The sequence below is a fragment of the Micromys minutus genome, assembly GCF_963924665.1.
Source record: "Micromys minutus genome assembly, chromosome: 1".
NCBI classification, from domain to species: domain Eukaryota; kingdom Metazoa; phylum Chordata; class Mammalia; order Rodentia; family Muridae; genus Micromys; species Micromys minutus.
Window position 1 is genome coordinate 35,490,139 of NC_137969.1, and position 25,422 is coordinate 35,515,560.

General features: G+C 36.4%; 1 protein-coding gene across 2 annotated transcripts in view; it reads right to left on the bottom strand.

Moving 5' to 3' along the window:
- Window positions 1-25,422, bottom strand: part of ZPBP (zona pellucida binding protein) — a gene marked incomplete at both ends in the record, with an annotated part of 130,875 nt that overhangs the window by 84,428 nt on the left and 21,025 nt on the right. The window lies entirely within an intron of this gene.

Consider the following 25,422-nt stretch of genomic DNA (forward strand, 5'->3'; position numbering starts at 1 on the left):
ATATAATTGCATTAAAAAGCATGTGTGTTTTATTTAACTGTGTATGTACATTATAGTCACCCACGAGTGAGAGTATGACTGTGTATGACTGTATGTAATGAACATAAATGTAACATCCATTTTACGCAGGGCTAACATAAACTAGCCAGTTTAATCTCAAAGTATAACTACAACAGTATTAAGCTAATTCTCTATGTGGACTTTATATGTGCTGTAAAAACACCAGAAAAGAACACAGTGCATATATACGTTTAGATGGGAGGAACAGTATATTGTTTACAATGAATGGTATAGCATGCTGTACTAAATAAAAGTAATAATGTGGTTTTAAAAGCTGATAAATATATACAATGGTTGATTTATATTTTCATTTTGTCATACTCTTCTTTTAAATAATCATAATAAACAAAGATTCTTTAGGAGCTTCAAAAGAAACAGAGTGGAAGATTTGGTTGTTAGGAATCTACTCAGAAATAAGCTCAAGAAAAGTCCCAAGAACCCGTCAGCAACTATATGCCACACTTCTCTCATTTGCCAGAGCCAAACTGCTTGTGATCCAGGAAAGTAAAACTTACTTTTGGTAACCAAAATTCTGTTTAAGTTGTTGATTTTTGTTTTTAATTTTATTTAAATTTTTTTACAATCCACATTTTACCCCCTCCAGGTCCACTTCCCACTGTTCCACATCCCATACCTCCTCTCCATCTCCATGAGGACGTCCTTTCCCACAACCCTCACACTACAAGACCTCTCCACTCCCTGGGGCCCCACAACAGAAGGATGGAAACAGAAAACGGGGTTCATTTACACAATGGAACACTGCTCAGCTATTTAATAACAAGGATATCCTGAGTTTTGCAGGCAAATGAAAGAAATGAGAAAATACCATCCTGAGTGAGGTGACTCAGACCCAAAAGGACAGGCATCGTTTGTACTTATTAATAAGTGGATATTAGCTCCCCAAAAGTACAGAATACCCAGAATACAATCCACAGAACTCAAAAAAGTTTAACAAGCCAAAGGGCCCAAGTGAGGATGCCTCAATCCCTCTTGGGAGGGGGAAGAAAGCAATCACAGCCAGAAGGGGTGGAGAGGGAGGGACTTGAGTGGAAAAGAAGACAGGGAGGGGAAGAGAAAAACATAGTCAAAATTCTTAATATTGAAAAGCTTTTACCACAAAACACGTGTTAAATAATCATAGCCATCAACCAGTTATGAAATCTGATCTCTGGTTTGAGTATTGGTATTGAATTTTAATGATTTTTTTCTGTTACAAGATAACATTTTTCTTCTTTAATATCTTCATCCCATGACTGATGTTCACTCACAGGTTGCTTCCCTATAAATCTGATTGATTGTGTATTAATTTAATAATTATTGTATCCTATTTGTGAACACTTTCTTAGGATCCTGACCACTATGTTTATAAATATAACCTAGGTAATTTTCTATTTTTATTTTTCTATTTTTTCTATTTTAAACACTTACTGTCCTTAAATATTTAACAGTCAACATTATTAGTATTTGTTATAATACGCTAATCATTTAGGATCATAATGGCCACATAAAAAGGATTTGGCATGTCTCCGTCTATAACCTGTCTCTATAAGTATGCTTTTCCCAGGTCCCTTTTTTTACATTATGGTAAGGAAGAGATCAGGAAAATGCTTTATTAATTGTAACTGTTGAACTTAATAGCTACTAGTCTAATAAATAATTTAATAAAGTTCAGTTTAGAAATTTTCTAGCTATCCAATTTTATATAAAACTATAAATTATACAGAGCAAATTACAAGTTTTATTTAACTCTCTACTCATAACACCTTTCATTATTTTCTCATGAAGTAATTTGCCAAAAAAAAAAACTATCCTTTAATTGTTCCACAGGCAACTTCTAATTCCATTCAACATCCTAATGCTGCTTTCCTCTTATTTCTGTTCTATGTTTCTCAGTTTATGCCTCTTTCCATCCTCTTTAAGAAGTGTTCACAGTGTATCTTTGCACATTGCCATGTTGCCTGACATCTTCTCTGATCTATCAGTCACATGTAACTCACCTTTCCATATCCTGTAACCTTTTGAAACCACAGCAGTTCCCAGGATCACACCATTCTGATTTTATTCTTATGACAACCTAGTGTCTCTGAACCTTTAGAAAGTGAGTACAAGTATCTCTGATAGGACCTAATGCTGTTACTGTGACATGCCTGTAATCCTCTCACTAATTCTTGTGATTTTAATCCCAGCAACTTCCATTGAGTTAAAAAGTTTCTCAGCACTATCAATAGACCAAAACAAATAATATTCAATGATATCAACAATCAAAATGCACATTTTCAAAGTGAACAGATGTTAACTACTAATTAAACAAGACTTCTATGAAAAACATCATCAGCCTCCAAAAATAAAATGAATTAGAACATACTATTATGAGGACTGGAGATCTGCCTGGGAAGGCCGATCAGCTGCACAGGCATTTTACACCTGGACCAAGGGTGAACCTGGGACACAAGCCCAGGGAGGTCACACTGGGAGTTCTTGGAGCACAGGGAGCACAGTGCTCTCTGGAAAAGGATCCTTTGTGGCCTAGAGAAAGAGCTGGATCTCCGCCATTACAACTCAGGACCTATGGGCAGAAGGCTGGGCTCCAGCAACAGCCTCTCAAGAGCTCTCACACCTGAGCCCAGGAGGACAGAACTGAGTCACTGCCATCAGAATTCACTGCCTGCCCACAAACAGTCTCCCTCCTGAGCCCACGGAACTTCAGACCCACAGGAGAGACAAGCACCAATCAGAAACAAAAAGCTCACCAACAATCACTGACAACAAGATAGTAAGAGGAAAGCCAAGTCAACCTGGCAACATCAGAACCCAGTTCTTTCACCAAAGCAAGTAGTGGATTTCCCAACACTCCAGAAAAAAAGATTTAGACTTAAACTCATACTTCATGATGATGATGGAGATCTTTGAGAAGCACATGAAAGATTCCCTTAAACAATTATAGGAGAACCAGGAGAAATTACTCAGAGAACTACAGGAAAACACAAATGAAAAGGTGAAGGCATTGAAAATGGAAATAGATACAATAAGGAAATCACAAAAAGAGACAACCCTGGAGAAAGAAAACCTAAGAGAAAAGTCAGGAGTCATCACCAACAGACTACAAGAGATGGAGAAGACAATCTCAGGAGCAGAAGACAACATAGGAAACAATGCCAAAACAGTGAGCGAAGATGCAAAACCAAAAAGCTCATAACCAAAATCTCCAAGAGATCAAGGACACAAAGAGAAAACCAAACCTGAGGATAATAGGAGTAGAAGAAGGCAACCGATGTCAAGTAAAGACACAGTAAATATCTTCAACAAAATCATAGAAGAAAACATCCCTACACTAAAGAAAGAGATGATTATGAACATAGAGGAAGCCTACAGAACTCCAAATAGATTCAACCAGAAAAGAAATTCTTCCAGACACATTATAGTCAAAACTCCAAATGTTCAAAACAAAGAAAGAATACTAAAAGTAGTAAGGGGAAAATGTACAAGTAACATATAAAGGCAGACCAATCACAATTACACCCGATTTCCCAATAGAGAGTATAAAAGCTAGAAGATCCTGAACAGACATCACACAGACTCTAAGAGAACACAAATGCCAGCCCAGGTTACTATATCCAGCAAAACTCTCAATTACCATAGATGGAGAGACCAAGATATTCCAGAACAAAACTAAATTTACACCATATCTGACCACAAATCTAGTCCTGCAAGGGATAATAGATGGAAAACCCAACACAAGGAGGAAAACTACACCACAGGAAAAGCAAGAAACTAATTATGCAAGAAAAACAAAAGAAGAAAGACACATTTAATGGAAAAAAGGACATCCTCTTCAACAAATAATGATGGTTCATCTGGCACTCAGCATGCAGAAGAATGCAAATAGATCCTTTCCTATCTCCTTGTATGAAGCTCAAGTCCAAGTAGATCTAAGATCTCCACATAAAACCAGGTACACTGAAACTAATAGAACAGGAAGTGGGGAAAAGCTTAGAACACGTAGGCACAGGGGAAAATTTCCTGAACAGAACAACAATGTCTAATGCTCTAAGATCAAGAATCTAAAAATGACACTTCATTTGATTGCAAAGCTTCTGTAAGCCTAAGGACACCGACAAAAGGACAAAACAGCAAACAACAAATTGGGAAAAGATCTTTACCAATCCCACATCTGATAGAGAGCTAATATTCAATATATACAAAGAACTCAAGAAGTTAGATACCAGAGAATCAAATAATAGTATTTAAAAATGGGGTACAGAGTTAAACAAAGAATTCTCAACTGGGGAATATCGAATGGCTGAGAAGCACCTAAAGAAATGCTCAACATCACCAGTCATCAAGGAAATGTAAATCAAAACAACACTGATTCTACCTTACACCAGTCAGAATGGCTAAGATCAAAAATTCAAGTGACAGCAGATGCTGGTAAGGATGTGGAGAAAGGGGAACATTTCTCCACTGTTGGTGGGATTGCAAGCTGGTACAATCACTCTAGAAATAAGTCTGGAGTTTCCTTAGAAAATTGGACACAGTACTACCTGGGGACCCAGCTATACCACTCCTGAGCATATACCCAAAAGAAGCTCCAATATATAACAAGGACACTTGCTTATATCAAGGACACATGTTTATTGCCGCCTTATTTATAATAACCAGAAGCTGGAAAGGATCCAGATGTCCTTCAACAGAGGAATGGATATAGAAATTGTGGTTCATTTATAAAAATGAGTACTACTCAGCTAATAAAAGCAATGACCTCATGAAATTTCTAGGTAAATGGATAGAACTTGAAGCTATTATCCTTAGTGAGGTATCCCAGTTACAAGGAACACACATGAGATAATTCACTTATAAGGAGATACTAGCCCAAAAATTTGGAATACCCAAGAAACCATCCATAATATAACTTATGAAGCTCAAAGAGAAGGAAGTCCAGAAAGTGGATACCTTATTCTTTCTTAGAAGGGAGAGCAAAACATTCATAAGAAGAAATAAAGAGACAAACAGAGAAGCAGGGATTGGAGAAAAGATCATCCAGAGTCTGCCATACCTGGGGATACGCCCCATATGCACCCAATAAACCCAAGCACTATTGCTGATGCCAAGTAGTGCTTACTGGCAAGAACCTAAAATGGATGCTTCCTCAGAGGCTCTGCTAGAGTCATACTGATACAGAGGATGATTCTTGGATCTAACCATCAGACTGAACATGAGGACCCCTAAGAAAGAGCTAGAGAAAAGACTAAAGGAGCTGAAAGGGTCTGCAACCCCATGGCAAGAACAAAATGATCACCTAACCAAACCAGTCAGAGCTCCCAGGGACTATGACACCAACCAATGAGTTCACATGGAAAGACTCATGGCCCCAGGTGCATATGTAACAGAGAACAGCATTTTCTGACATCAATGGGAATAGAGGCCTTTGGTTCAGCGAAAGCTCATTTTCCCAGTGTAGAGGAAACATCAAGGTGCTGAGGTAGGAGAGGGTGGCTGAGAGATGGAGCACCATCATAGAGGCAATGGGAAAGGGAGAGGGAATGGGATTGTGGGAAAGGGATAGCATCTGAAATATAAATGTAGAGAATATTCAATAAAAAAATGGTTAAAAAATACAACACGTTTTAGACCATAAAGCTACTCTTTTTTATATTTAAATAATTTTTATTCTATATTTAATATTATAATTTTGAGAAAATTCCAGAGATGTATTATCTATGAAAAATCAAAAATGTCTATGTCTCTCAAAAATAAGAACAGTGACCAACAAGTATATCTCAAAGTCTCCTGAGAATATAATGAGTAGTATTTTTTATTTTTCTCTGTGTCCAATGTATATCTTTCCTTCAGACACATGAGTATATAAAAACTCAAAGTTATCTACTCTTAATAAAAGCAAAAGAAAACACAATAATTTCATCTATATTGTCAGATTATGGTAGAATAGAATGAGAAATCAGTATTTAGAGAAACTGTACAAATACATAGAGACCTTAAAGAGATTTTGACTCATCTGAGTCATTAAAAAAAATCAATAAGAAAATTTTTAAATTTCTTGAGTCAAATTAAAATGAACATTAGTCATAACCCCTAGGGTAGTGCAAATGTAATCATGAGTAATTACATTTGCACTGAGCATATACCCAAAAGAAACTCCAATATATAACAAAGAAACTTGCTTATGTTCAAAATTCAAAAAGAATTCAAAAAAGTAACTAAATGGTGAACATTAAAATAATAACAAAAAAAACATAAATAAGCCAAACCCAAAATACAAATAAAGAATAAGGATGAAGCAGCTGAGTGGGGCAGGGAAACAGGTAATGAAGACTTTGACCACTCCCTCCTTCACCTCCAAATCCAACGCCTTCCTCTTATGCCCAGCTCTAAATAATAGCCCAGCCTTTCCTGCCGCTAACACCAGCAAGCATTATTCTCTGTGAACACACTAGCTGATGAGGCCAGGGAAACAAAGGAAACAAAAAGCAAAAAACAAAGCACCCACCCATAAAGATGAATGAGAAATTGTATCTAATCCTCTTATCATCTCAATTCCATGCTTACAAGTCACTGTAAAACTGTATCAGTAACAGCCAAGACAGTACATATCCACTAGAGCCCAGTAACTCTACAACAGCAGACCCTAAATATCCCAGCATAGCTGAAGCACAAGAAAAATACTTTTAAACTGCTTGTATAAAAATTATAGAGTTCCTCAAAGAAGAAATAAACAAATCTCTTGAATCCATGAAAACCAAACAAACAGTAGGAAGAAATTTAAAAAATCCTTAAAGAAATGCAGAAGAACACAAACAGTGGAAGGAAATTAATAGAACTGTTCATGACCTAAACAGGTTTTCCCCACTACAAAAATAGAATCAATAAAGAACACACATTGAGGAAATTCTGAAAATGAAAAATTAATAAATTCAAACAGGACCTACAATGGCAAGCTTCACAAAAAGAACACAGGATGTGAAAGATAAAATTTCAGGTGTTGAAATTATAGTATAAGAAATTAACACATCAGTCAAAGAAAAATTTAAATCTTAGTAACTCTTGACACAAACCATCCCAGAGTTGTCAGACACTGTAAAAAGATCAAGTCTAAAAATAACAGGCATAAAGGAAAGACAAAAATCCTGGCTCAAAGACCCAGAAAATATTTTCAACAAAATCAAAGAAGAAAATTTTCCTAACCTAAAGAATTAGTAGCCTGTTTACATACAATAAGCATACAGAACACTAAGTAGACTGGACTACAAAAGAAGGTTCCCTCACCAAATAATAACCAAAACTCTAAACATACAGAAAAAATAAAGAATAGCAAAAGCTAAAAGGGGGAAAAAGGTCAAGTAACATATAAAGCCAACATATTACAACTACACTAGACTTAGACAGAAGGTCTTGGACTGACTAATGTGCTGTAGACGCTAAGAGATCACAGATGCCAGCCAAGACTATTAAACTCAGCAAAACTTTCTATCACCATAGATGAGGAAAGTAATACATTCTATGATAAAGCCAAATTTAAACATTATCTATCAACAAATCCAGCCTTACAAAAAGTACTAGAAGGAAAAATCCAAACCAAGGTGGTTAACTATTCCCATGAAACACAGAAAAAAATATCACACCAGAAAAACCAGAATAACGGAATCAACAACCACTGGTCACTGATACCTTTCAATATTGGGATCTCAATTCTTCAATAAAAAGATGCAGACCAAAAGAATGGAAGAAAAACTAGAACCCATACTTTTGCCACATATAAGAAACATACTTCAACATGAAAAATGATTATTACCTTGATATAAATGACTAGAAAAAAGATATAATAAGCAAATGGACCTAAGAAGCCAGCCATTATAGCAATTTCAGTATCTAACAAAATAAACATCAAACCATAACTGATCAAAAGAGACAGAAAAGGACTTCACATATTCATCAAAGGAAAATCCACCAAAATGACATTTCAGTTCTTGACATCTAGGCCCCAAACACAAGGTCACCCAAGTTTGTAAAATAAACACTACTACAGCTTAAGTCACATGATGACCCTAACACACTGATCATAGAGAGACATCAGTACCACAGTCTCCCCAATACACAGGTCACCCAGACTGAAACTGAACAGAAAGACTGGAGCTAACAGACATTATAAACCAAATAAACCTAAAAACATTCCACCCAAACATAAAAAAATATACACCTCATGGAACTTGCTCCAAAATCAACTACATATTAGACACAAAACAATTCTCAAAATATACAAGAAAAATGAAATAACATTCTGCCTCCTATCTGACCACAATTATTAAAGCTAGTTATCAACAAGCAATAACAGAAAGGTAACAAACCCATGGGAAGTGAAAAACAAATCAAGACAGAAATTGAAGCTTTTCTAGAAATAAGTGAAAATGCATATACAATGTACCCAAACTTTTGGGACACAATAAAAATTGTTCTAAGAGGCAAATTTATTGCATTAATTGACTTTAATAAAATAAAAATTTTTAAACCTGGAGCATACTAGCAATTTAATATCATGCCCAAAACCTCTAAAACAAAAAGAAGAAATCACATCCAAAGTAGTAGACAGCAAGAAATAATCAAACTCAGAGCTTAAATCAATGAAATAAAAAGATGACAATATAAAAGATGAAGCAAAGTTGTTTCTTTGTGAAAACAAATGAAACTGAAAAACATGTATTCAAATTAACTAAAAGGCAGAAAGAGAATATCAAAATTTAAAAAATCAGAAATGAAAAGTGGAACATAACAATAGACACTGAGTAAATCTAGAGAAACAGAAGGGCATACTTCAAAAACCTGTACTCTGATATGAACAAAACACACCTTGCAGAGGTGAGTTGCAATTCAATTCCCTGAAACCCACTGTCTTGGTCTTAACTCGGCTCTTTGGTTCAGAGAAATCTTTGGGAACCCAAGAGCATCTTGCTTCCACCATGGAAGTTTTTGAGGTCCTAAGCTTAAAACATTGCCCTACCAATCCTTTCCCAGAAGAGTCTATCCAGGACAGAGCTTACAAAGATGAGTTGTATGTGGTCTTCTGAGATCCACTGTCTAGCTTGGTGCTTGCTCTTCAATTCTGAGGGGCTTCCCTGATTCTTGCTAGAGACCTGGGGAGACTCCAAGAACTATCAGCTAGAAACATTGTCCCACCAATCCCTTGCTAGTGGGGCCCATGTAAGCAAATCCAGAAGAATGTGGCACCCTGACCTCCACTTTCTGACCCATGACTGCTGACACCTTCCCAAGAAGTCCTTCAGCCATCAGGATAATCCAGCCAACACCAAGAAAAACAAGATGCCTACAAGACACAACCAACAAAGTCCAGCTACTCTGCTACAGCATTAATACCCTAATGGGAATGAATCACAAGAAGATGATCTTATAAATATTATACAGGCTTTGAAGAGAAAAACACCAAACCCCTTAAGGAAATACAGAAAAATACACTCAGCCAATTACAGGCATTAAAAGAGAAGCAAATAAAAATAAAGAAATACAGAAAAATACAATCAAATAATACCATCAAAAATAAATACAACTGCCTAAGAACTGAAAAGAGAAATAGATGCAATAAACAAAACACAAGCTGAAGCAATTATGGAAAAGGAAAACCTAGGAAAGAGAACAGAAACTACAGATATAAGCATTACCAACAGAATACAGGAGGTGGAAGAGAATCTCATGTATAGAAGACATGATAAAATAAATCAAAATATTGGTCAAAAACAAAAAATAAATAAAAATCCCAGCTCAATGGCCCAGAAAACATCTTCAACAAAGTCATAGAAGAAAATTTACCTACCTTAAAGAGATGTCTACAAAAAGCTTACAGAACATCAAACAGATTGTAACCAGAAAAGAAAATCCTAGTGCCAGATAATAATCAAAACATTAAATATACAGAACAATGAAAAATTTTAAAGCTGCAAGAAAAGAGGACAAATATATAAAGGCAGACCTATCAGAATTATATCCTACAGAGAATACTAGAAGGAAAATTAAAATCCAGTGAGACTAACTACACTCAAAAATACACAAGAAGTAAATGACTTTATAGAATTAAAACCAATAGAAGAGAAACACACACAAACACTTGACTGCCACCAGCAACAAAATAACAGAAAGTAACTGTCACTGGCCATTAGTATCTCTCTACATCAAAGGACTCAATTCATACACCAGAAAGACACAGGCTAACAGAATGTATGTGGAAACAGAATCCAACTTTCTGCAGTATACAAGAAACAAATCTAAACAGCAAAGATATGCATTATCTCAGAATAAAGGGCTGGAAAAAGGTTTTCCAAGCAAACAAACCTAAGAAACAAGCTGGAGAAGCCATTCTAATATCTAATAAAATGGGCTTTCAACCAAAAGTAATCAAAAGAAACAGGAAAGGACACTGCATATCCATCTAAGGAAAAATCCACCAACAGGACATCTCAATTCTTAAGTTCTATGCTATAAATGCAAGGGCACCCACATTCATAAAAGAAACATCAGTAAAGCTTAAATCACACATCAAACACAACACATTGTTTCCAATTTGTTGAAAGGATATTTCAACACCCCACTGGACCAATGGAGAGGTCATCAAGAGAAAAACTAAGCAGAGAAATAATAAAATAACAGACTGTGATCCAAATGGACCTAACTTATCTATAGAACATTTCACCCAAACACTACCTTACAGAACCTTATTTAAAATTGGTCAGATAATTGGTCACAAAGCAAGCCTCAAGAGATACAAGATGACCAAAATAACCCTATGCCTTTATCCGATCACCATGTGTTAGAGATGGACTCAAAAACAACAGAAACAATAAAAATCCTATGTACTTATGGAAACTGAACAATTCTCTACTCAGTCACTGGGACACAGAAGAAATAAAGAAAGACTTTCTAGAATTCTGTGAAAGTGAGGGCACAACATACCCAAACTTATGGAACACTATGAAAGCAAAGCTAAGAGGTAAGTTAATAGCACAAACTTCATAGTCCTCATAAAGAAATGTGAGAGTTCTCACACTATTATTAGTATATTAAAAGTAAACCTGAAGGCCCAGGGTGGGGAGCAAACGTGCCCAGAAAGACTAAACATAAAAAATAATCAAAGTCGGGGTTACAATCAATCAATTAGAAACAAAGACAATACGAAAAATCAATGAAACCAAGACTTGCTCTTTGAAAAAAAAAAACAAGATGGACAAACTTCACCAAACTAACTAAAAGGTAGAGAGTCAGTACACAAATTAACAAAATCAGAAATGGAAAGTGTGACATAACAATGGAATGAAATATAAAGATTCACTAGTTTGTACTTCAATGTACTTAATGAAATAAATGATTTTCTAAACAGATAGAAATTACCAGATCCTACTACAAAAGCCTATACTCAACAAAGCTGGAAAATCTGGAGGAAATGGATGAATTCCTAAACAGGTGCAAGGTACTAAACTTAAATCGAGACCAGATAACCCATCTAAATAATCCCATAACACCTAAAGAAATAGAGGCAGTCATCAAAAGCCTCCAAACCAGAAAAAGCCCAGGTCCAGATGGGTTTAGTACAGAATTTAATCAGACATTTATTGATGACATAATACCAATACTCTCCAAACGATTCCACAAAATAGAATCAGATGGAAAACTACCTAACTCATTTTTGAGGCTACAATAACCCTCATTCCTAAACAACACAGAGACCCTACAAGGAAAGAGAACCTCAGACCAATCTTACTTATGAACATTGATGCAAAAATACTCAACAAAATTCTTGCAAACCGAATCCAAGAACACATCAAAACGATCATTCACCATGATCAAGTAGACTTCATCCCTGGCATCCAGGGATGGTTTAACATATGGAAATCCATCAATGTAATCCACCATATAAACAAACTCAAGGAAAAAACCACATGGTCATCTCACTAGATGCTGAGAAAGCATTTGAAAAAATTTAACACCCCTTCATGTTAAAAGTCTTGGAAAGAACAGGAATCCAAGGCCCATACCTAAACATGATAAAAGCAATATACAGCAAACCAACAGCCAATATCAAACTTAACAGTGGGAAATTTGAAGCAATCCCACTAAAATCAGAGACTTGACAAGGCTGCCCACTCTCCCCCTACCTACTCAACACAGTACTGGAAGTCCTGGCCAGAGCAATAGATAGCAAAAGAAAATCAAAGGGATACAAATTGGAAAGGAAGAAGTAAAAACATCACTATTTGCAGATGACATGATAGTGTACTTAAGTGACCCCATGAATTCCACCAGAGAACTCCTACAGCTAATAAACAAGTCCAGCTAAGTGGCTAGATATAAAATTAACTCAAACAAATCAGTAGCCTTCCTATACTCAAAGGATAAACATGTGGAGAAAGAAATTAGGGAAAAGATACCCTTCACAATACGCACAAACAATATGAAATAACTTGGTGTGACTCTAACTAAGCAAGTGAAGGACCTATATGACAAGAACTTCAAAAATCTAAAGAAGGAAATCGAGGAAGACCTCAGAAAATGGAAAGATCTCCCATGCTCATGGATTGAAAGGATCAACATATTAAAAATGGCCATTTTACCAAAAGCAATCTACAGATTCAATGCAATCCCCATCAAAATTCCAACCCAGTTCTTCACTCAGTTGTAAAGAGCAATGTGCAATTTCATTTGGAATAACAAAAGACCTAGAATAGCAAAATCCATCCTCAACAAGAAAACATCTGCGGGAATCACTATCCTTGACCTCAAGCTATATTACAAGGCAATTGTGCTGAAAACTGCATGATACTGGTACAAAATAGGCATGTGGATCAATGGAATAGAATAGAAGATCCAGAAATGAGCCCTCACATATATGGTCACCTGATTTTTGACAAAGGAGCTGTAAACATTCAATGGAAAAAGGACAGCCTATTCAACAAATGGTGCTGGTCCAACTGGCACTCAGCATGCAGAAGAATGAAAATAGACCCGTTGTACAAAGCTCAAGTGCAAGTGGATCAAGATCTCCACATTAAACCAGATACACTGAAACTATTAGATGAGAAAGTAGGGAAAACCTTAGCACTCATAGACACAAAAGAAAATTTCCTAAACAGAACACCAATAGCTCAAGCTCTAAGGTCAAAGATTGACAAATGGGACTTAATGAGATTGCAAAGTTTCTGTAAGGCTAAAGACACTATCATGAAAACAAAATGGCAGCCAACAGAGTGGGAAAAGATATTTACCTACCCCACCTCAGATAGAGGCCTAATATCCAAGGTATACAAAGAACACAAAATGTGAGATACCAGAGAATCAAATAACCCTATTAAAAATGGAGTACAGACTTAAACAAAACGTTCTCAGTTGAGGAATATCGAATGGCTGAGAAACATCTAAGAAAGAGCTCAACATCCTTAGCCATCAGGGAAATGCAAATCAAAACAACCCTGAGATTCCACCTCACACCAGTCAGATTGGCCAAGATCCAAAACTCAGATGACAACAGATGCTGACTAGGATGTGGAGAAAAAGGAACACTTCTCCACTGCTGGTGGGGTTGTAAACTGATACAACCACTCTGGAAATCAGTCTGGCGGTTCCTCAGAAAAATGGACATAGTACTACCTGAAGACCCAGTTATTCCACTTCTGGTCATTTACTCCAGAGATGCTGTAACATACAACCAAGATACATGCACCATAATATTCATTACAGCTCTATTTATGATTGCCAAAAGCTGGAAAGAACCTAGATGTCCTTCAATAGATGAATGGATACAAAAATTGTGGTACATTTACACAATGTAGAACTAACTACTCAGCTATCAGAAACAATGGCCTAACAAAATTCTTAAGAAAATGGATGCATCTAGAGAATATCATCCTGAGTGAGATAACCCAGTCACAAAAGAACAGACATAATATGCAGTCACTGATAATGGGATACTAACCCCAGAAAGCTCTGAACACCCCAGAAACAACCCACAGACTGTGTGAAATTCAAGAAAAAAGAAAAAAAGAATATATTTTAATTAAAATGGAATTGTATCACATCTCCCTTTCCTTCTTACAGCCCCTCCCAGTTTCTCTCCTATATCCTCAAATTAATAACCTCTTTTTCTATATTATTGTTACATATATACATATGTGTATATATATGTACCCACAAATACTTAATTACATACAACCTTATAAAATGTATTCGTATACTTTTATGCCAAAATGCTTAAAAATCTTAAATTTATATTTTTTAAAATAAATTTTAAAAAAGAAATTACCATAGCTAAATCAAGATCATGCAAACTTTTTTTGAATAGTCCTATTACCATTCAGTCCATCAGAATGGTATTATAACCCCTAAAGAAATGGAAGTATCCATTAAAAGTTTCCCAACCCAAAGTGCTCCACGCCAGATGGTTTAGAACAGTATTCTACCAGAGTTTCAAAGAACTAATGCCAATACTCCTCAAATTAGTACTCAAAATAAAAACAGAGGAATATTGCCAAACTCAATCTATTAGGAAACAGTCACCCTGATACCAACAATTCAAGAAAGAACTTCAGACCAATTTCTTTTATGAAAACTAATCAACAAAATATTAGCAAATCAAATCCAAAAAATACATCATCTACCATGATCAATTACGCTTTATCCCAGGAAGGCATGGCTGATTTAATATATGAAAATCCATCAATGTAATCTGCAACATAAACAAATTGAAAGAAAAATAATATGATCATCTCATTAGATATTGAAAAAACTTTTGACAAAATACAACAACTCTTCATGCTAAAAGTCTTCCAGCAAAAAATGGGGGGAGGATACAAGGCACACACCTTAAAATAATAAAGGCAATATACAGCAAGTAGATAGCCAATATCAAATTAAATGGAGAGAAGCTCAAAGAAATTCCACTAACATCAGGACAATAAAAGGCTGCCCACTCTCTATTTATTCAATGCAGTATTAACGTTACAGATAGAGCAGCAAGACAATCAAAGGATAGCAACAGGAATAAAATGTGGAAAGAAGTCAAGGCATTGCTCTTCACAGATGATATGATAATATAAGTAAGTGACCCCAAAATTCTACAAGAGAACTCCCACAGCTGATAAGCAAAGTGTCTGAATACAAAATTAATTCAAAGAAATCAGTAGCACTCTTCTATACAAGCAATAAACAGTCTGATAAAAAAGGAAGAGAGACAATCATGACAGCCACAAATAATATAAAATATCTTGGTATAATTCTAAAATAAACATGTGAAAGTCCTGTGTTACAAAAATTTTAAGGATCTAAAGAAAGAAATTAAGAAAGATATCAGAAGATGGAGAGATGTTCCATGCTCATGGACCAGTAGGGTTAACAGCGAAAATGGCTATCTAACCAAGAGAAATCTACAGATTCAATACAATTGCCATCAGAATTTCAACATGATTCTTTACTGAAAGAGCAATTCTCAATTTCATATAAAAAACAAACAGGATAGCTAAAAACAATTGTGAACAATAAAAGAACATCTAAAGGTATCACCATTCCTGATCTTAAACTGTACTACAGAGTAATAGTAATAAAAACTGCATGGTATTGGAATAGAAACAGACAGGTTAATCAACAGAATGTAATAAAAGAACCATGAAATAAGCCCATATTCTTATGGGCACTTTATGTTGAAAAAAATGTAAAACCATACGATGGAAAAAAAGAAACCCTCTTTTCCAACAATTAGTTAGTAACTGAACTTTATGAAACTAAAAAGCTTCTGTAAGGCAAAGGACATTATTAATAGGACAAAATGACAACCTACATATTTGGAAAAGATCTTCACCAATCATACATCTGACAAAGGACTAATACCCAAAATATATAAAGAACTCAAGAACTTAGGACTCAAGAAACTTAATAATCCAACTTAAAAATAGAGCTAAAGAAAGAATTCTCAACCAAGGAATCTCAAATGTCCATAAAGCACCTAAAGAAACGTTCTTCATCCTTAGTCATCAGGGAAATGTAAATCAAAAACAACTCTTGAGATTCACCTTACACTAATCAGAATGGCTAAGATCAAAAAGGGATCAAAAGGGACAACCCATGCTGGCAAAGTTGTAGAATGAGGGAACACTCCTCCACTGCTAGTGGGAATGCAACCTTGTACTCTGAAATCAATTGGGTGATTTCTCAGAAGATCAGGAATAGTTCTACCTGAAGACTCAGATATACCACTCCGGGGCATATACCCAAAAGATGTTCCACCATCCTACAAGAACACTTGCTCAGCTATGATCATAGCAACTTTATTCATAATAGCCAAAAACTAGGAGCAACTTAAAATGTCCCTCAAATGAAGAATTGATAAAGAAAATGTGGTACATTTACACAATGAAATATTACTCAGCCATTAAAAACAAAGACATCATGAATTTTGCAGGCAAATGTATAAAACTAGAAAACTAGAAATAAGAGGTAATTCAGACACACAATGCCATTCATGGTATGTACTAACTTAAAAGTGAATATTAGCCATAAAGCACAGAATGACCATGCTATAATCAACAGAACTGAAAAAGCCAAATAACAAGGAAGGCTCAAAGGAGGATTCTTGAATCTCAATCAGAAAAGAAAACAAAAATAGATACTGGAGGTCAGAAGAAGGCAGGAACTAGGTAGGAGAGGGGAGAAAGAGAGGAGGGAGGTAGATTAGATGTAGGGAAAAAGAAGGGGAAGTGATGGTGTGGTGCAGAGAACCATCTCTAGGATATGCCAGAGACCTGGGATAGATAAAGGCCCCAGAGGCTATATGGGGTGCTATGGGGCAACTATAGCGGAGACTCCTAGCAATAGGTGGTATGGATCCTGAAGTGGCCATTTCTTCTAGCCAGGCAGCACTCCCAGGAGAGAGACATGAGGATAGTAAGTCACCAACAAAACCTTCAACCCAAAATGTGTCCAGCCTACAAGAAATACATGAACAGAGTCTGAAAATATGGCTAACCAATGACTACCCCATATTAAGATGTATCCATGGGCAAGAAACAATCCCTGACACTATTGATAATGCTCTGTTATGCTTGCAGACAGGAACCTATCATAACTGTCCTCTGAGAAGCTCCACCCAGCAACCAATGAAAAGAGATGCAGAGATGTACAGCCAAATATCATATGAGCTATTAAAGACTTATAAAAGGGTTCAGAGAAGGACTGGGAGACCCAAAGATGACAGGAATTCCACAGGAAGAAAAATAGAGTCAACTAACCTGGACCGTTTAGATTCCCAGAGTCTGAATCACCAACCAACGAGTGAGCAGGGGGTAGACCTAAGCCCTTTGCACATATGTAGCATATGAGCAGCTTGGTCCTTCATGTAGGTCCTAACAACTGTTACAAGAGCTGTCCCTGATTCTGTTGTCTACCTGCCTGTGGATCCTGTGCCTTTAAATGAACTGTCTTGTTTGGCCTTATTGTGAAAAGATAAGCCTAGTCCTACAATGACTTGATGTGTGTGTTTGGGGTGGGGGAAGTCAATACTCAAAAGGAGGCTCTCCCTTCACAAAAAAAGTGAGAGCGGGATGGGGGGAAGATCTTAGTGAGGAAGTACTGGAAGAGAGGGGGCTAATATAAAGATATAAAGTGAATAAACTAAATTTTAAAAACATATAAAGTGAATAAACTAAATTTTAAAAACATGGACAGTATTCTGCATTGAAAAATAAATCAAACCAAAAAAAAAAAAAAAAAAAAAAAAAAAAAAAAAAAAAAAAAAAAAAAACCACTGTACTTGACCAAATTGGAAAATCGAAAATAAATCAGTAAGCACCACTTACAAAAGTTAAATCAAGACCAGATAAGCAATTCAAACAGACCTATAAGCTCCCGTTAAAAATAAGCAGTTATTAAAAGTATCCCATCCAAAAGAGAAGTTTTAAATAAGAATTCTACCAGACTTCCAAAGAAGAGTTAATTTCAACATTTTTCAAATTAATACACAAAGTAGAGACATAAGAAAGAATATTATTAGCCAATTGGTTGTACAAAGCCATGGTTACCCAGATACCCAAACCACCTAAAGACCCATCAAAGAGAGAAAACTGAGGACCAATTTCCCTTATGAGCATAAATACAAAAATACCCAGTAAAATACTTGTAAACTACACTCAAGAACACATCAACAAGATTCTCCACCATGATCAAGTAAACTTCATCCCAGAGATGCAGCAATCTTTCAATATACAAAAATCAATAAATATAATCCACCATATGAACAAACTTAAAAGAAAAAAACAACATGAGCATCTTACTAGATGAAGAAAAGAGGATGACAAAATCAAGCACCCCTTCATGATAAAAGTCCTAGAGAGATTGAGGATACATGAAACACTTAAACATAATAAAGGCAATTTACAGCAAGCCTGCAGGCAACATCAAAGTAAATGGAGACAGAGGCATCCAAAGCAATTCTATAAATCATGAATAAGGCAAAGTTGTGTACTTTCTCCATACTATTCAATATAGTACTTGAAGTTCTAGTTAGAGCAATGAGATAACTGAGGGAGATGAAGGGAAAGAAATTAGTCAAAATATCTTTATTTGGAAATTATATGATAGTATACAAAAATGACCCTAAAAAATCTCACAGGGGGACTTATACATCTTGATAAACAAGTGGCTGTATACAAAGTTAATTCACAAAAATCACTTGCCCTCCTATATACAAATGGCAAATGGATTGTGAAAGATATTATGAAAATAACACCTTTCACAATGGCCTCAAATAATATAAAATATCTTGTGAAAACTCTATCCAAGCCAGTGAAAGACTTGTAGGACCAATCTTTAAGTCTATGGAGAAAGAAACTGTAGACAATATCAGAAGATGAAAATATCACCCATTCTTAAGGATGAGTAAAATTAACATAGTAAAAATGGGCAACCTATCAAAAGCAATCTACAGATTCAATGCAATCCACCTCAAAATTCCAACACAAGTCTTCAGAGATCCTGAAAGGACCGTTTGAAGCATTATATGGAGGGAAGCAGGATAGCTAAAGCCATGCTTATCAATAAAATAACTGCTGGAATCCCACCATTCCAACTATTTCCAGTTTACTACAAAGCTACAGTAATTAAGACGACACGGCATTGGAATAAAAACAGCCATGCTGATCGATGGGATCAAATTGAAGACCCAGACACAAATCCGCACACCTATTGACACTTGTCTTTTTTTTTCTTTCTTTTGTTTTTTTTTATTTAAACAACTTTATTTTTAAAACAGAAATAAATGTGCAGATTTTTAAAGCATTTTTGCATAAAAAAATATATGAATATATTTTTGTCAGTACTTGGTTTGTTTTAAAGGTTTGATAGTATGCACTGAAATCTTACTACAATGAGCATAAAGTGCATGTAAAAAAAGTAACATGGAAATAGTCAAAGTTTTCTTAGTGTGTAAAGATTAAACATAATTATTTTAAAACTTGTTTTTTAATAAAGAAGCCAGAGATACATACTGGAATAAGGAATCTTCAACAAATGGTGCTAGTCAAACTAGAAGGTGTCCACTAGAGTGTAGAAGAATGCAAACAGATCCATATTTAACCCTCCACAAAAGGACTGAATGGATCAAAGACCTCCATATAAAACCAGATATGCTAAACCTGATGGAAGAGAAAGTGGGGGAAACCCTTGAACAGAAAAATATTTTTCTGAACAGAACACCAAATGAATAGCCACTAAGATCAGCAATAAATGGGACCTCAGGAAACTGAAAATTTTCTGTAAGCAAGGGACACCATTATTGGGACAAAACAACAGCCTACAGAATGGAGAAATATATTTGCTAACTCTGCATCCAGTGAAAGACTAATATCCAAAATATATAAAGAACCCAAAGCACCAAATAACCTAATTATAGAATCAGGTGCAGATATAAACAGTGAATTCTCAGTAGAGGAAACTCAGCTGGCTGAGAAACACTTAAAGAAATGTTCAACAGCCTACATCAGGGAAATGCAAATCATAACTACTTTGAGATTCCATATTATACTATCAGAATGCCTGACATCAATAACATTAAGTGACAGCTCATGCTAGTGAGGATGTGGAGCAAGAGGAACACTTCTCCTTTGCTGTTGGGGGTGCAAACTTGTATGTACAACCAATATGGACATCAATATATCAGTTACTCACAAAGTTGGAATCAATACACCTCAAGATCCAGCTACAATCCCTCTTGGGTACCCACCAGGATGCTCCATCCTACCACAAGGACATTTCACCAACATGTCCACTCCTGCTCTATTCATAATAGCCAGAAATTGGAAACAGTCTAGAATCCCATCAACAGATTAACAGGTCAGGAAAACATGAACATTTAAACTATGGAATATTACTCGGCTGTTTTTTTTTTTTAAATCATTAAAGTATCAGGTAAATGGGTCAAACAAACAAACAAACAAACAAAGTCCTGTGTAAGGTAACTCTGCAATCTATAATGGTGACCCACTTACATGATACACTTGTACAATAGTAACTTAAGGAAAGAAAAAAAAGAAATCAACACACACACACACATACACACACACACACAAGAAAGACACCAAGCCAACCTACTAACAAACACCATTACACTTAAAATGCCTTAACGACTCCCTTAGAACAGCTTCATCTCTAGTAAGCACCTTCAGCAAAGTATCAGGATAGAGTACAACATACTAATTTCAGTAACTTTTCTATATAGAAACATACTTAGAAAGAGGAAGGCAGTCCCGTTTACAATGGCCTTTAACAAAACCTAGGGGAAAAAAACATAAAACAAAAACTACTATAAAAAACTTGAAAACACCAAAGAAAGAAACTTCATAGGATATTATTAAATGATAGACTCCTATGTTCATGGATTGACAGAATTAATATTATAAATCTGTCTGTATTGCTGAAAACAACCCACAGATTCGATGCAATTGCCACTAAAATACAACTGAAATATTTAAAAAGATTTTAAACACTCATTAAAAAAAAAAAAAAACATAAGAAAGATTGCAAATGGCCAAAACCACCCTGAGCAGGAAATAGCACTGCTGGAAGTCTCCCAATTTCAAATTTTAAATTCTATAACAGAGTAGCAATAATAAATCATAATACTGGCACAAAACCAACACACAGACCAATGCAACTGCCCAAGGAACCAAAACCAACACACAGACCAACGCAATTGCCCACAGAACCAAAAGTGAGCCAATGCAACTACAGCCTCATGACTTCCAGCAAAGGTGGAAAAAAAAAAAAAAAAAAAAAAAACATACCTCAGACAAAACTTAGCCTGTGGAGTAAATGGTCACAAACAGATACCTACATGTGGAAAACTAAAAGTAGATTTCTAACATTCATCTTCTATAGAAATAAATTCAAAATAGATCAAGGACTTCAACATAAGGCCTAAAACTTTGAACTACCAGGAACAAACTCTTGAATATATGAACAGGGATAATGGCTTTCTGAATTGGACAACAGCTCAAAAATAATAGCATAAAATTAAACAGCTATTGTACATCAAAGAAAAAATTAGAGTCAAAAATGGAAGAAATCTTCTCCAGTTATTACTCTGTCAGCAGACTAATATCTGTAATGTATTTTTAATTCAAGAGTTAAACACTATAATAGCAAACAGTCAAATCAGGAATGAGAAACTGAAGAGAGAATTTTCAAAATAAGAAATGCAAATTATACTGAATGAAACCCTTAGAGAAGCTACTTTTTCATTGTAAATGGTTGTTAATTAAAGATAGCTTCTTGGTTGGGAACAGTACTTTGTTGAGAGCCGTTTGTGCTGTACCCACAGATGGCGCCAGCTTCCCACTGATGACTCAGCAAACAGAGCTGTTGTCCAGCCCGATGTGCCACAGACATCACAGCCTGCTCTCGGGGCATGCTAATGAGTTACTGGAGGGCACACCAATCAGGTAGCGACACGAGTCTCCCGGGCATATTTAAGCAGTGCATTTTCCTTCCACATGGGTCCCCTGCTCAGAGTGTTGTACAATAAAGGTTGTTCGCAGAAGAATCCTGTTGTTGCATGCCTTTTCCTGCCGGCGGGAAGTGGGGCACGCGACAGTACTTTGTGTCTACTTCCCGGACTCAGCCCTGGTTTGGATATGTGCAGGCCTGTCTTAGTCCGGGTTTCTATTCCTGCACAAACAGCATGACCAAGAAACAAGCTTGGGAGAAAAAGGGTTTATTCAGCTTACACTTCCATATCACTGTTTATCACCAGAGGACGTCAGGACTGTAACTCAAGCAGGTCAGGAAGCAGGAGCAGAGGCCATGGAAGAATGTCATTTACTGGCTTGCTTGCTTCCCCTGGCTTGCTCAGCCTGCTTTTCTTATACAAACCAGGTACCAGCCCAGGGATGGCACCACCCACCATGGGCTGGGCCCTCCGCCCTTGATCACTAGTTGAGAAAATGTCTTACAGCTGGATTTTATGGAGGCATTTCCTCAACTGAGGCTCCTTTCTATCACTCCAGCTTGGGTCAAGTTGACACAAAACCAGCCAGTACAAGGCCATATGTATGCTGTCACAGTCTCTGTGGCTTCATGTGTGCATCAGTCCTGCTGTATCTAGAAGACACTGTTTCTTTGCTATCACCCATCACCTCTGGCTCTGATGATCTTTCTGCCTCCTCCTTTGTCTCCTCCTTCATATAGTACCCTTAGCCCTCAGGGAATGAATTTGATGAGGTCATCCCATTTAATGTCTAGTGCTCCAAGACCACTCATTCCTTGTACATTGTCTAGTTTACCCTCCATCCCTCCCACTTTCCCTCCCCTCCCCATCCCCAAACCCCTCCACTCTCCACCCTCCCCCTTCTCTGTTTTTACTTTCTAGGTCCTTCACATATATAGCCTGTAGTTTAGCATTTTTATGGGATTTGTGAGTTTCTCTGTGTCTGTTTCTTGTGCCTTTCTTGGACTCTTCCATTGTGACTTATCTTTCTTCTCTTGGCTTTTCATTTGTTTGTTTGTTTGTTTGTTTGTTTCTGTTGATATCATATTATGTTATGTTATGTTACGTGACGTTACGTTACGTTACATTACATTACAGTACATTACATTACATTACATTACATTATTACCCCTTAGATGCCTGTGTGTTTAACAATGAGAGAAAGAAAGGGAGTGGACCCAGATGGAGAAGTGAAAATGAACTGGAAAGAGTAGAGGAAGAGGAAACTGTAATCAGGACAGATATACTGTATAAAAAATATTTTCAGTAAAAGAAAACAAGAAAAAAATTAAATGCCCAATGAATACCTAAAAAAAGTCCCCATCCTTATCAATTAATAAAGTGAAAATTAAAACCATATTCAGATTTCATTCCATCAAGAGCTTCAACCCAACAGAGAGAACTATAGACAACTACAGAAGTCTGTGAGCAGGAGCAAACAGTCTTCCTTTGGAAGAAGCACACCAATTGACTATCCAACACCAAAGAGTAAACCCTGAAAACATACATGCAAGTAACATTATACAAACAGAGCAGGTTGTATTTATGTATACACACACACCACCACCACCACCACCAACAACAACAACAACAACAACAACAACAATACAACCAATAATAAAGCAACAAATTGGAATATAACAAGGAGGGATATCTGGGAGGGTTTGGAGGGAAGAGAAGAAAAACTTATCTAAATATATTATAATCTCAAAAAATAAGAACATATTTTAAAGAGAAAACAAACAAGGAATGTAGTATCAAAGACACGGCTGGGTGTGGGTGGCCACTACACACTGTTGATGAGATGCTTCTTTGTTCAGCCACTAGAGAAATCAGTGTGGAGGTGTACAAAAATAAAAATAGCACCATCATAGGATATGGAGTTGGATATGTGTGTATGTGTAACATATACATATATACATACATGCATACATAAATACATACATACATGCATAGAAAAGTTAGTCAGCATAGAGACAGCTGCACACCAATGATTACTGTGGATCACGACACCCACATAATAGGAGTCAGCCTAGGTGTAAAACGACATGGACGTTTAAAATGTAAGTTTTATTCACCCATAAAAAAGAATGAAATTACGTTATATGTGGGGAAACATGATTGCACTTGAGATTCTGGTAAGTGAAATAGACCAGCTTCAGCAAGAAATACCATCTACAGAATCTGAACTTTCTGTGGCGCATGTGTATGGTGAATGCATGCTCATTCATATGATGGTGTGAATGCACAGAGAGGAACTGACTGTCTCTACTCTTCTCCCCATTATTCTATTCAAACTCTCACAGAGTTTAAGGTTCAGTTTCAGCCAGGCTGTCTAGCTAGTGAGCTCAAGATTCACCTTTCTCCTCCCCTCCATTCTGGGGTTACAGGCATGCAGGGCCTTACAAGCTTTTACAGGAGAGTCTTGTATTTGAAATCCGGTCCGTGTGTATAGACAGCAAGCACTTGTATGCCTGAGCCACCTCCCTAGCCCTAGATACTTTTAGAAACATATGAAAGGACAGAAGGGTTGCTATTTGAAAAGTGGAAGATGACCAGGTTGGGAGGGGAGTACATGGAGAGCAAATGTGATCAAAGCATGCTATATACAGATAAAAGCATAATAATGAAAAGTATTACTTTGTAATTGATACACACTAATAAAATGAGTGGGATAAACTTGTCCAATATAGTTATTAATATTTAGCTTTTAAAAAGAGCTAAAGAGAGCAAATTGACAGAGGGAAAGAAATGAGAAAGAAAAGAGAGAAGAAAGGAAAAGAGGATGGGCAAATAAGGGACAGGAAAGGAGAGAGAGGAGGAATCTATTACCTATCTTAGGATATGGGCTGAACTGTGTGTGCCCTCCTCTCTTATAGTGAATTATTAATCCACACTGAGAATTTGAACTCACTTGGATATACAGCCTCTGCAACAGAAATCAAGTCCATAGTGGGGATCCAAATTCAATATGACTAATTCTCACATAAAGGGTAAAATTTACACCTACATACAAGGGGAAGACACAGAGAAGATTCATGGAGAAGGTAGCCCATGTCCAAGCAAAGTCTGGAACAAACTTTTTGTTCATAGCCGTCATAGGAGCCAGAAACACTAACACTCCCAATAGGGAATCCTAACCTTCAGCACTCTGAAAACTTTCTGTTGTCTAAGATACCTATTATGTGGCACTCTGTGGCAGTAGTTCCAGAGAATTACTGAACTTGTAAAAAGCTAACCTTGTAGCATTTTATTATGTCCTGTTCCAACTCCTCCTCTCCACCTCTCTAGTAACCTTGAAAAGGCTTGAAAGGGGTCTGAAAATA